Source organism: Rattus norvegicus, chromosome 10, assembly GCF_021556685.1.
Source record: "Rattus norvegicus strain SHRSP/BbbUtx chromosome 10, alternate assembly SHRSP_T2T, whole genome shotgun sequence".
In the NCBI taxonomy this organism is placed as follows: domain Eukaryota; kingdom Metazoa; phylum Chordata; class Mammalia; order Rodentia; family Muridae; genus Rattus; species Rattus norvegicus.
The window spans coordinates 6,656,411-6,670,545 of record NC_141543.1 but is presented as its reverse complement, the minus strand read 5'-3'; the positions used below and the strand labels follow the sequence as shown (position 1 = coordinate 6,670,545).

General features: G+C 44.2%; 1 long non-coding RNA gene across 1 annotated transcript; it reads left to right on the top strand.

Moving 5' to 3' along the window:
* Positions 1–9,331: 9,331 nt before the first annotated feature.
* LOC148002729 (uncharacterized) lies at positions 9,332–12,909 on the top strand. The gene is made up of 2 exons (XR_015631398.1): positions 9,332–9,542; positions 11,319–12,909. It is a non-coding gene; the product is annotated as an uncharacterized LOC148002729 (long non-coding RNA).
* Positions 12,910–14,135: the final 1,226 nt, after the last annotated feature.

Below are 14,135 nucleotides of genomic sequence, written 5' to 3'. Positions count from 1 at the left end.
TACTTGGAGTCAGTGACTAATTTTTCCCTAAGTTCCAAACTGTGGATGAAAATCATCACATGATTTGGGTAATCTCTGTACTCTCCTTAAAACAAACTTAATCAGCTTCTAATATGCCTGTCATTAGGAAGTAGTTTGTCTAACTAGGATTTCAACACAAAATTCCCGTGGAGCCCACGTTAGAAGGAATATGAGTATCCTGACTTTCTAAATAACTTTCTTTAAAAAGCAGCTTTAATCTCTAACTCTCTGAGCTGTCACTATTTATCACACAGCAGGGGACCTACAGCCCAAAGCCTTTGTTTAAGGTTTCTGTGCTTGGGTGATCATGTGATTCAACATGATGCTGGCCCCCTCTTACTTAGAAATTAAAACTTTCTCTCAACTCTTAGGATTACTAGTGGATTCTTGCCCACATGTTGGTTTGCTATCTATTGCTGTAAAATAATTTTTAAAAACTGCCTTACATTTATGACATCCTACAGATGGTAATGGACTAAACCTCTGAAACTGTAACCAGACCCAAATTAAATACTTTCCTTTATAAGAGTCGTCATGGTCATGGTGTCTTTTCACTTCCTCCACCTAGGTCCCAGATTCTAAAGATTCGATAGCCTCTCAAAACAGTGCCTGCCACCAGCTGTGGACCAAGTACTCAAACACAGCCTATAAGGAACATTTCACATTTACACCATACAGATTTATTTAAATGGCAGGGTGACTCATGCTAGTAATTGCAGCACTCAGGAGGGAGGGGCAAGAGGATAACACATTCCATACCAGCCTAGAGAGTTCCAGACCAGTCTTAGCTGTATCAGCTACATGGTAAAATGCTGTTGCAAACTCATAAACAAAAAAACAAACAAACAAAAAACCCCAAGGGGCTGGAGAAATGGTGTAATAGTTAAGAGCACTGGTGAAGAGTTTACCTAGCTTGGGTGAGAATTTAAGGGGATTGGGGAGAAAGAGAGAAGAAGGGAGAGAAGGAGAGGAAAGGAAGGAGAGAGATTCAGGAGGAAGTTCAGCAGCTAAGAACATTTTTGCATGAAGACCTTATTTTGAATCCACACTAGAAATGTAAAAATGTGAATATGTCCATGTGTCCTTTATAGCACCAACACTGGTGGATGGAAAACAGGCAGATCTTTTGGCCAGAGCTTTCTGGCCAGCCAAAATCACTAACCCAAATAGTAAGCTTCATATTCAATGAGAGGCTTGTCTCAAGTCAATAGGGTAGAGAATAATAGAAGACATTTGTTTTCTTTTGTTTGTTTTGGGTTTTCGGGACAGGGTTTCTCTGTGTATTCTGGCTGTCCTGGAACTCACTCTGTAGACCAGGCTAGCCTTGAACTCAGGTTCACCTGCCTCTGCCCCCAAGTGCTAGCATGTGTCACCACCACCTGGCTGATATAAGACACTTGTGCTCTGGATGCCACATGTGTGTATATACGGGTATGTGCATGCATATGCATTCGTGTCTGCACCACACACACAATCTACCCACACACATATACATACACATACACACACATATAAACAAGAGAGACAGTTGTTCACATTTGAACAAATGTGAGCCCTTGGAAAGAAAGTCCCACTGAGGTATCTCAGCAATATCTATATATGTGATTTTGGTGGCTTTTAAAATTGCCTTGTTCAGAGGATGTTCTCTCTGTCCAGGTTGACAAGACTAAGGAAAAGTGTTTGGTATAGCTGTTTGTTTTCTGTTTCTCTAGCAGGTGAGAAAGCGAGACCTTTTATGAGGTGCAGGTGTTCTGGTTTATAGCTACAAAAGGAACCCTGATAAGATAAAAGTGTTGAACTATTTATAGTTATGCCCAGTGTGGGTTGTTACCTGTTTCAGTAGTTTATGTTCCCAAGTGAAACATAGTATGCCTTAAGCAGTACAATCGCTGGGACACTGCCTAGTCTACATGCTGCTAGTATCTACTTCCCACCAATACTTCTGAGTTACAAGTTACTAATTTCTGTGTTCCATTTTGGCTGCTCTTAGTCCAGAGCCTGGGGCGCTATCCTTGCTACTCTACCCCATGGCAACCTCTGTCTCTCCCCTATCCAGACTCTCCGAAAACATGCTGATTGCCCTCTTCTCCTCTTCCTGGTCCCAAGCCTGGGAATCCTAAAATCCCACCTCTGTCTGTCTTTCCCAGCTATTGGCTGCTGGCATCTTTACCAATCAGAACCAACAGGGGGGAGGTTCCCAGAAGGGACGTGTGCAAACAGTTTTGGGGGGAACCTAATACATAATAGGTTCACAATACTAGCAGCTACAGAAAACAGGTTAAAGGACCATGGCATTCTCAATGAATAGGTTTACTATGAGCAAGGGATGCTGGCAAAGTTGAACTTAGAGGCTGCATAAGCTTTGTGGGTAAGTGAGGTTCTCTAGATGTTTTAACACCTAGCTGTCTCTCAGAGAAGAAAGTACCTTTTCTATGCAGGCAATCTACACAGTGGGTTTTGTTGGTTGTGTGGCAATTCTAGTCTCTAAGGCAGTGCAAAATGGAAACTAGGTCCTAGAGGCGAGAGTCTCCCCTCCCATACCCTATCAGTTCTTTCCAACTTTCTTTTCTGCCTCCTTATTGTATTAGTTTATTGTGGTGACATAGATATATGGACAATTTATCATTTTAACCAATTCAAATGTCCTTAAGTAAATTCATATTGCCACCATATGTTGTACAATTTCCTGGCAGTGTGTGAGCACATACCTATTCCTCCTTAACTGGACACCAAAGATAGACCAAAGAAACTATTACACATGAATCTAGCTTAGTGAACAGTGGATGGATTAGAGTTACTTACAGGACCATGAGCAGGTAGCTATGCTACTGAAGAGGCCCTCTCCTCAAGTAACCATTAATCACCTGTATATCCCAATGAAGGCCAGAGCCTCATGACACCCTTCCCCATGTGCTACAACTGTAACTATTTATATGTTATGGGAAGGGGTAAGGACTTGTGACAAACTCTTGCAGCTACTGAGTTCTGACTCATTCCATGATGGAATCAGTGTGTTCAGACTGATGGATGTCTTCCCTGGTGGTCACAGCTGCTCTGATTTTAAATGGACAACAGCCATTCCATGCCCAGAGAACAGAATTCCACACTATCACCTCCAGAACTTTTTCATCACGCCCTATAGTAACTTTGTTCCTATTAATGACTGCAGTCTTTTGTAGCATACCCCAACTTTCTGTCTCTGAATGTTTCCAGACTAGGAACCACAAAAAAATTTGGGTTTATGGAATATATTTTCTTTTATGACTGTTTTTTTAAAGATTTATTCATTTATTATATATAAGTACACTGTAGCTGTCTTCAGACACACCAGAAGAGGGCATCAGATCTCTTTACAGATGGTTGTGAGCCACCATGTGGTTGCTGGGAATTGAACTCAGGACCTCTGGAAGAGCAGTCGGGTGCTCTTAACCGCTGAGCCACTTCTCCAGCCCCTTTTATGACTATTTTAATCAAACCATCATCATAATTAAATGTATTCATATATGTATGTGTGTATGTATGTATGCATACATGCATGTATTTGTGTATGCATGTGTTGGGGTCCAGGAATTGCCTCACAAACCACAGGGACACTCATCTCAGTCATACAGGGATAGTTTGTTGAGCATATGCCCCAGAACTGATTGATAAGGGCCACAGTCCAGATACAGAACTGAACCTTGACATTAGGTTAAGATCCTACAGGATTTTTAAGCCTAAAATCCATAAACATCTGTGTCAAGTTTTTTCTACCAATCAGGATTGAGGGATAGGGGCTCCCTTAGGAATATGTCTTTCCGGGTTGGGGATTTAGCTCAGTGGTAGAGCGCTTGCCTAGGAAGCGCAAGGCCCTGGGTTCGGTCCCCAGCTCCAGAAAAACAAAGAACCGGAAAGGAATATGTCTTTGCTGTACATTTGTCCTGCTCCTGTTGGTTGGGGATTCAACTGTGTCAGGCAAATACAATAAAAGCTTGTACACAGCTGCGGGGAGTGCCTCTGGGGGACTGATTCAGGTCCAAGCTTACTGCGGATCACTACACAAAGCAGTTCTACTGACTCCTATCATGACTGGTTTCTAAGGGCACAGAAAGAACATAAGAGAAAATGTAATTAACTTGGGCATGAGAAAGTTTCCTAGTAACATCAGAAACAACATATGAAAATGTTTCCTTATATTAATAAGAGCACAAAATGACAAGTTAGCCAGTTACCTTAACAGTATGTATGTATGTATGTATGTATGTGAGTGGACAAAAATGTGTAAATAAAGCTTGCTGAGTCAGCTTTTGTTGTTTGTGTATATGGTTTCAGGGCACACCACTCTGCATGGACAACCAATAAAGGGGATCATCCCTAGGAAAAGCTAATTCTTCCTTTCCTGGCAGTTGTTGGTTGTTTGAGCCATGGGTGCAGGAGCTATGATATAGATGAATTCACTGGGGTAGGTTTCCCATAATCTATTTATCATTGTTTGTAGTTGTAATTTCCTTGATGGTATCTCTTCGCTGTAAAGAGAGTTTCTCTGATGAAGTGTGATAGCTACATTTATTCAGGAAAGGTAGCTTGAACATCACACTGACTTTTTAAAATGGGTTCTGGGTATAGAATGCAGGACACCAGGCTTGTGTAGCAAGCACTTTTATTGTCTGTGATGGTTTATATATGCTTGGCTCAGGGAGTGGTACTATTAGGAGGTGTGGCCTTGTTGGAGTAGATGTGTCAATGTGGGTGTGGTTAGTTTTCCACTAGCAGTCTTCAGATGAAGAGGTGGAACTCTCAGCTCTGCCTGCACCATGCCTGCCTGGATGCTGCCATGTTCCTGCCTTGAGGATAATGAACTGAACCTCTGAACCTGTAAGCTAGCCCCAATTAAATGTTGTCCTTTGTAAGAGTTGCCTTGGTCATGGTGTCTGTTCACAGAAGTAAAACCCTAACTAAGACACTGTCTGAACCATCTCAACAGATCATTTGTTTGCTTTCTTTTGGTGCTAGGGATTGAATGTTTGGACTTGTGCATGTTAGGTAAATGTTCTACTTGAAATAGAAATTTCTGGTTTCTTTGGAGACTCAGTTGTGTCATGTGATTTTTTATGGAAAATGTCTTATGAGAAGATGTTTTATTGAGAACAGACATGTGGTGTTTTTCTGGATGCTGCCTGGAAAAAGGGCATGTGAAGTTTTGCTAGAGTGGATGCTTGAGAGAACACATGGTGTTTGGAAACGGTATGCATATAACCCAATGGACAACACTGTGTGGTATTGGTTCACCTTGCTACTCTTTGCTGATCATCATTTGTTGTGACTTTGTAGAGAGAAACGTACCAAAAAACTTCTGGTGGTATTCCAGTGGCTTCTTGCCACATCTGCAGACTCAGGCTGGTCCGATTGGCAGAGCCTCATGGTTTCTTCTGGATAGAACTGCTGCTCCTGAATAGTGAATGGTATTTTTGAGTAAATGGAGCTACTGAAATACCCCCGGAGGGGGAGACCCTCACTCAAGTCTCAGGATGAAGTGACTCCTAAGAACTCACGTAAGACCGTCCTTGATGTAATTTACACAAGGTTTATTGATAGGAACCAGTGCACTGGGGTCGAGACTCGTATCCCACACAGGGACAGTGGAGTTCGACCCCCTAGTATCTAAGAGAAGGGGAATTTAAAGGAAGAAATCACAACCCAAGTGGGTAGGGAGGGTGTCATTGGAAAATGTTGAGAATACCAATGAAAAGTCACAAGGAGGAGCTTCCTGTTTCTCAAGATTGTTGAACTTTATGGTCTGCCAGTTCCTGGGAGAAGCTTCCTCTTTCTCATGATTGTTCTCTAAGATTTTAATCTAACTTTATGATCAGCTAGTTCCTGGGAGAGAGTTGTCAAACCGGCTGGTATAATTGCAGTTCTAGTGCCCGACCAGTTTCTTTCTTCTGCTCTAAACTTTTGTCTAGAGGGGGCAACCTTAAAACTTCTATCTTTCACTACCACCGCTGATTTGTGTGAACTGAATTGCCATTATCCTAAGAACACAGATTGGATTCTTTCCAAAAAAATAATTCTAAACAGGCCCATATTCTTCTTTGCCCTATTAACCTTTCTGCTGGGTAGTGGGCTAGGAGGGACGTTAAAGCATTTTAAGTACACTTATTAATGTAAGTTTTGAGAAATATAAGCCTACATCTACCATCGAATTTTATCGATGGCCCAGAATAATGGGTTTCATTATGATATTTTATTTGTTTGTCTGTTTATTATATGTCGGCGCCAGCACCGACACGGTACCGAGAATCGGGCGAAAGCCTACAGGATGAAAGAAACACACATACACACACACAGGTTATCGTGTCAAGCCAGGAGAGGAAGAGAGGAAGAGAGAGAGAGAGAGAAAAGAGAGAGAGAGAGAGAGAGAGAGAGAGAGAGAGAGAGAGAGAGAGAGTGGAAGAGCGGAAGGAAGAGTGAGAGTGAGGAAAAAGAGTGAGAGACTCCTGTAGCTTTATTCACCACTTATATACCCATGTCTCCAGGTAGAAAATATCTGTGAAGCACAGTGGGAAACCCTGGCTCGTGACTACCTGGCTCGTGACTTCGGTAACAAAAGACCGACTAGGAGACCTGAATTAATTAGGGAGAAATCCCAGAAGACCAGCCTAAATCTCAAGGATAAAGGCTGAGGAAGTAAAAGGCAGAAGTAAATTGACCACCACCCAGGTGTGGTCCAGGTGTGTCGGTTCCACATGCATCAGCCGGGCTCAGCAGAGGTCATGCAGTGGAGACACTGGGTGTTCACTACTTGGTCTTTTCTTCCTGTGCCGTAAATACATGGGAGAGGCCTCTGTCCAACAATCCCATGACTTCTTAACTGTGGCCATGCAGTTACAAAGCAGCCAGGCCCAAATCCAATATGGCACTACAATTATATCTGAGAAATGATCTCACTGTATATCCAAGACTCGATTTGTATTTGTATGTAGACCAGGGTGGCCTATATTTGTGGTATCCTACTGTCTTCCCTCTTAAATGCTGGGTCAAGCGATTTCACCACCACACTCAGCTCATAATACTTCCGTACATACATGGGCTTCGATGGTATTGATCATATTCTTCTTTTTTCTTTTCTTTTCTTTTTTTTTTTTTTCGGAGCTGGGGACCGAACCCAGGGCCTTGTGCTTGCTAGGCAAGCGCTCTACCACTGAGCCAAATCCCCAACCCCGGTATTGATCATATTCATTCACGCACTGCATTACCCTTTAAAATATTTTTTTAAATTTATGTGTCTGTATGGGCACATGTATGTGCAGGTACCCGCAGAGGTCAGAGAAGGTGTCAGATTCCTGGGAGCTGGAGTTGCAAGCCATTTGTGAGCTTGGGTGCTGGAAACCAAAGTCAGTTATTCTGTAAGAGCAGGCAGTGCTCTTAACATTACCCTTTCTGGTCTCTGCCTCGTTTCTTCTGCTGATACCTCTCTTCTTTTCATACACCATCCACCTTCTACTTTCATGTCATATATAGTTTTTAAAAACTAGACTTCACATAGATGACAAAACACGCACCGTTTGTCTATCCATATCTTGCTATTTTATTCAGTGTGATGCACTCTGGCTCCTTCCATTTTCCTGAAGACATAGTTGTCCTCAAGGTTCATCCATGTATGGCCAGCGTTCTCTTTTTCTGTGTGGTTAAATTGCTCATAAATGCTAGATTTTGTGTCTATTTACCATCTATAGCCGTTCACTGCTGGCTTCCCTTTTTGCTCTGGAGAAATATGCTGATGTAGAATGAGTATACACACTCATTTCTGGGCATGCTCCTGCAACTGGGATTGCTGAGTCATTTCCACATTAGTATTTCTTCAAAGAACTGTGGGAGGTCATAGTGACTTGATGATTTCTTGCTTTCATAGCATCCCTCTAGCTGTTATAAGGGGCTCACACTGTTGAGGAGATGGGGGAACTGGCAGACTTAAGAGAAGACAGATGCAAGGCTTCAGGTGAGAGCTGGCAGAGGCTTGAAGCATTAAGCTTGCAGTCTTGTTTAAGAGGCTACAGAAAGCAAAAAAAAAAATCACAATTATAGGAAAGTATGGAGGACACAAAGAGAGTGTTGATTGAAGGAAAACAAAACATACTTCCCTTCCTTCTTCCTTTATCCTTCTCCCTTTACTTCTTTTTCTTCTTTTTCTCATTTCTCCTTTCTTTCTCTTCCTCCTCATTCTCTCCTCTTCCTTTTCTTCCTTCTAGTTCCTCTACCTCTTTCCTTTTTCATCTTTACAGGGTCTCACCATGTAGTCTAAGCTGGCCCCCTGCCCCTGCCTCTGCCTCCTATGAGCTGGCATCATGAACTGGCATCTGGGAGGGCCCAAACTTTACTCAGCTTCAGGGCATTGAGCTAGGCACTCTCTTCCAGAGCATTCCTAGGGATAGTAAGGGTGGGATTAAAGGAGGACTCCAGGAAAGTCTGTCAGTGGCAATGATGGTGCGGGAGCATTATTGTCTTTTTGTAAACTCCTCAGTTACAAGTGGGCAACTTATCATCTGTTTCCTCAGCTGTAGTGTCAGAGTACATCTCCTCACAGATTGGTGAAGCCAGAAGCACATGAAATAATGCCAGGCATAGAATCCAGGGAACATTAGTGACACTGTTGTTTATTCTGTACTGGTCCTGATGCTTCAGACAGAAAGAACAGCCTAGAATAGCTTCAGTCAACTCCTCAGGGAGCAGCCTCCAGGCTATTCTTTGCTATGAACTCATTCGGAGACTCCTGCTCCACACTATTTTTCTGTGCCCAGATTTTTATCTGGTCCCATCACCAATGTGCTTGGTGACAACAAAGTCCTTTTGAAAGGAGAATTATATGAATTCTAGGTTTGGAGATACAAAATTAAAAGAATAAACCCCAAAAGGCCACAGATACAAAATTAAAAGAATAAACCCCAAAAGGTCACAGACCGAGGGCTAAGCCCTACAGCCAGGACTAGCAGGCCATAAAGATAAAGGAGCACAGGAAACACTGTCTAGGCAGGACTGGCAAGCCATAAAGATAAGGAAAGGAATGCAGAACAGACCAGGAGTACCGGATCTGACTCACAGGCCACCTGGCAGGAAGAGATAAGCCCCCAGCCCCCGACATCCAGGACGCCCCAAACCTGCCAATGTGTGTAGCTATACCTTATTACCTCATCATGTGAAATAGCCTATCATATGTGAACATGTCTATGTGCCTCGTTTGAATCCACCAATCCCTGTAACTATGCATCTGCTTCTGTACGCCCGCTTCTGCTTCCCCAATCCCTATAAAAGCCCCATGCTGGAGCTGCTGGGCGCGCAAGTCCTCCGAAGAGACTGTGTGCCCGCAGGTACCTGTGTTTTCCAATAAACCCTCTTGCTGATTGTATCTGAGTGGACTCGGCTCGGTCATTGGGCGCTTGGGACTCCTCCTGAGGGAAAGGTCCTCTTTGGGGGTCTTTCATTATGGGGGCTCGTCCGGGATTTGGAGACCCTCTGCCCAGAGACCACCGACCACCCACCGGGAGGTAAGCCGGCCGGCGTTTGTCTTGTCTGTTGTGTCTTGTCCTGTGAACGATCGATCAATAGGCTCAGATCTGGGGACTATCTGGGCGGGCCAGAGAAGGAGCTGACGAGCTCGGACTTCTCCCCCGCAGCCCTGGAAGACGTTCCAAGGGTGGTTGGAGGAGAGGGAGATCCGGATCCGTGGCACCTCCGTCCATTTTCGGAGGGATCCGCACCCTTTATGACTCCGTCTGAATTTTATTGGAGTAGAGGATCCAAGACCCTCGCTGACTCCATCTGAATTTTTGGTTTCAGTTTGGTACCGAAGCCGCGAGGCACGTCTGTTTGTTACTTGTTTGACTGTTGGAATTGTTTGTCTTCTTTGTGACCTGACTGTGGTTTTCTGGACGTGTTGGTGTCTGTTAGTGTCTTTTTGACTTTTGTTTCGTGTTTGAATTTGGACTGAGGACTGTGTTTAAAATCTTGGACTGATGACTGTGTTTGAAATCATGAAACTGTTTGCTTTGTTCGTCGAAGAGTTTTACTTGGTCCCCTTAACGCTTAGTGAGTAAGAAACTTAATTTTGTGGACCCCGCTCTAGTGGCAGTGTGTTGGTTGATAGCCAAAGTTAGTTTTTAAAACATAGTGTTTTGGGGGTTGGGGATTTAGCTCAGTGGTAGAGCTCTTGCCTAGCAAGCGCAAAGCCCTGGGTTCGGTCCCCAGCTCTAAAAAAAGGAAAGAAAAACAAAACAAAAACATAGTTTTTTATCTGTGCTTGTGCTCGCAGCCAGCTGTGATGAACTGGGAAAGAGTTAAATTTTCCTTGGGAGTAAGGAATCTTAAAGGCGGAGTTTCAGCCGGTATGGCACTTAGTGCGTAGCTGCCTAAAAGATCAGAAATGCTGTCAACAGGCTATAAAAAAAGGGACAGGCGGTGTTAGAAATGCTACGGGAAGAACTATCTAAAAAGGCTGAGAGCGAGGTGGGAGAGGACTATAAGGAAAACAAGAAAGGAATTTCTGACATTTACTCACAGAAGGAGAGCGCTCATTAAGAGAAGTTCTTTAAGGAAGCCTGCCTTATATGCTGTCCTTATTCCAAGGGAGGAGTCAGTCTCCAACATTAAATTACTTTTCTCGCTGATCATCATTAACATGGAGAGTGCCTTTGGTCCTATCCCCACAGCAGCCAGTTCCTGCCCCTATGGTTAAAATGCCCCAGGTTGGGGGACAAAAAGAGCCCCTAAAATAGTTTCAAAGAATCTACAACTGTGAAGAACTTTGTTTTGCCAGTCAGGATTAATGTTTTCTTTTCCATGGGCTTTTAAACCCAGTGAGACGGTTTGGTAAAGGGCTGCTACTGAGGTCCTGATAGCCCCAGGTGAACTGGTTACGATTCTTTTTTCAGCCACCTGGCATCTAGCAACCAGGTTCTAACCATCTCTCCATCCTTTTGTTATTAGTTGTTACTAAAAGCCTAGTGTCATTTGGAGGCTAGTTCTCTTGAGAGACAAAGCCACCAAGCTGACACTGAAGGGAGGTAGGTACTCCTTAAGGGAAAATCTAAGCCCAGAGAGACAGCCGGTAACAGCTAGGCTGACTCTCTGCTCGCCTTTCTGTTTCATAGACAAAGCTTGTGCTTATATTTACAGTGGCCTTTTTGTCCAAAAAAAGGCCTCCTGGTTTAGCTGTGTGACTAAATGCTATTTGTCCTCTTCAGTGGACCTCTCTCCTCTTGTTTTCTCACCATCCCACGTGAGATGCTTGTTAGTAACTGTTACAGATCTTCTTTACCACCAAGGAAAGAAAGAATCCTGCTAGAGGCCAGAAAGAATGTTCCAGACATGGATGGAAGGCTCCTGACTGTTGACTTCAATACGCCTGAAGGTAGGGAGTGCTCCAGGTCTGCCCCCAGGCTCCAAGGGTGGGTCTCCTAGGGGCTGGAAAATGCCCCACCAATCTGGCTAAGATAAGGAAAGGGTATGAAGAGAAAGTTACAGAAATTTGAAGGGTTAAGCTAAGTTGCTGAGAGTTAGTATAAGTTACAGAGAAAGTAACGTTAAACAAAGAGAAAGAGAAAAGAAGGTAAAAAGAGCAGAAAGCTAGGGAAGAAAAGAGACAAAAAGAAGAGGAAGCTAGAGAGCTAAAGAGAGATAAAAGACAAGAGAGGAACATATACTGGCCACAGTAGTTAGGGAACCTAGGAAGACAGTACCTGGCAACAGGAGAGAATTCCTGGCTAAAGATCAGTGTGCCTAATGCAAAGGAAAAAAAAGACACTGGGTCAGGGACTGCCCCAGAAAGAACAAGAGGGGACACTGGAGAGCCTCTCGGTCCTGGAGTGCTGGCTATGTGCAGAGATAGGAGGGAAGCCTGCCCAGTTGTTTTATGGATACAGGGACCCAATGCTCTGTGCTCCTATGCTCCAGTGGGCCAGTATCCAAAGACCTTGGGTACAGGGGCCTTCTGGCAACAAACAATACTTATGGACTGCCCGAAGAACAGTGGACCTTGGCGTGGGCCGGGTAACCCACTAGTTCATAGTCATCCCTGACTGCCCCCATCCCTTGCTCATGAGAAAATTGCTCCCCAAAATGGCTTGCGTGGGCTGAAATGGCTGGGTGAGGCCATGTGTATGCATATCTACAGACTGTGTATGCGGAGCTTAAGACCTGTCTCAGTGCACCAGTACCTGATGCTGGGAGATGAATGGCTTAGCGCTGTTCTACTTGGAACATATCACTCCTGCCAGCCGGGCACTAACAATTATCACCCAATCCAGGACTTAAACTGTGATAGAGTGGCTGATGTTTGCCTTTGAATAGAGTGTCCCAAAAGATGGGACCACTGGTCAGCTGCCATGGACTAGATTCTCCACCTGTTGGGGGCAATCTGGTCACCTTGCTGCCCAATCCTGACCTGGAGCCACCACAGCACGAGTGTCAAGCACTGGCAGGAGCCCATGGGTGGAGGAAAGACCTCTGCGACTGGCTGATTGACCCCTGCTGAAAGCCGAGGCTACCTTGTCCACAGACGGGAACAGTTCTCTTCATGAAGGTCAGAGATAAGTGGGTGCTGCCATGGTGGACAACACAATGTCATCTAGGATGGCTGAACCTCAACCCCCCAGTACATCAGTGCCGCAGATGCCTTTGCCATCTCTTGGATACCCTGGTGAAGCCAACAACTGTGAGTACTATTCATTGCTCAGGATATCAGGAGGGAAGAGATTCAGTGGCATTGGGCAGTAACAAAGCAGATAAAGTGGCTCGGGAAATGGCTATGCAGGAGCCTATCCTGGTTGAAGGCCTGCAAGAGACAGCCACTGAGAACTAGGATCGGACTAAGGGATGGCCTCACTTAGAATGTAAAACAGAAGAAAAGGCCCAAATTGCTTAAACGAAAAAAAAAAAAAAAAAAAAAAAGACAATGACGCACTTGAGGGGAAAGCTATACTCCCCAGAGAACAAAGAAAAGACTCACTTTGCCAAATACAGAAATGGACTCATTTAGGAGATAAAAAGTTTGTCCAAGTAGTTAAGTGTATGTAATAGACTTTAAGATTTTAGCCAGAGAGGCAGTAGAAAGTATAAGGTATGATAATAAGTGAATGCTTAGCAAGCAAACAGGGCAAAGAGACCTAGAGAGTTTAGTGAAAAGTCGAAGTGAACTTCACTGAGACAAAACCAGAAAAATATAATCACAAGTATCTCCTAGTGCTTGTAGATACTTTTTCAGGAATAGATAGAAGCTTTCCTCACCAAACGAGAGACAGCCTCTGCAATCATCAAGAAGATACTGGAAGAAATCTTCCCCAGGTCTGGAATGCCCAAGGTAATCTGGTCAGACAATGGCCCTACTTTCATTGCCAAGGTAAGCCAGGGTGTGGCCAAGTATTTAGAGGTCGATTGGAAATTACATTGTATTTACAGACCTCAAAGTTCAGGACAGGTAGAGTAAATAAATAGAACTCTAAAAGAGACCCTGACCAAATTGACCATGGAGACTGGCACAGACTGGGTGGCACTCCTTCCTTCTTGCTCTCTTCAGAGCAAGAAATACCCCTTCCAGATTCAGCCTTACCCCCTTTGAGATCTTTTATGGGGCCTCAGCCCCCCTGACTGTATTAGATGATGTTACTGAACCAACATGTCATAGTGCCATAGTAATAATGATTTGTGTGCCAGGCTAAAAGACCTACAGGTGATACAGAAAGAAATCTGCTCACAGCTGACAGCAGCCTATGCCCCGGAGACCCCTGAGACATCTCATCAGTTCCAGGTCGGAAGCAGCTACACTGAGCCCAGACACTCGAGCATCGCTGGAAAGGACTGTACCTGGTGCTACTGACCACCCTGACAGCTGTCAATTCTCAGCCCTCACCAGCCACATACTAGCTGTTGGGGCTGAGAGCTGAGACCTAGAGGGACACTCAGATCTTCAAAAAGCTCCCTAGACTTACACATCAGATAAGTGGATACATCAGAAACTGACTGGGAGGTTGCTATAATGCTCACTTGAGGAGTGTGCTTTAGAAACAAGAATTTCATGTTTGCCCTCGTTCCATCGGGATAGGTGTGGAAATAGGCTTGATTTCTATTGCAAATGATGTAACATT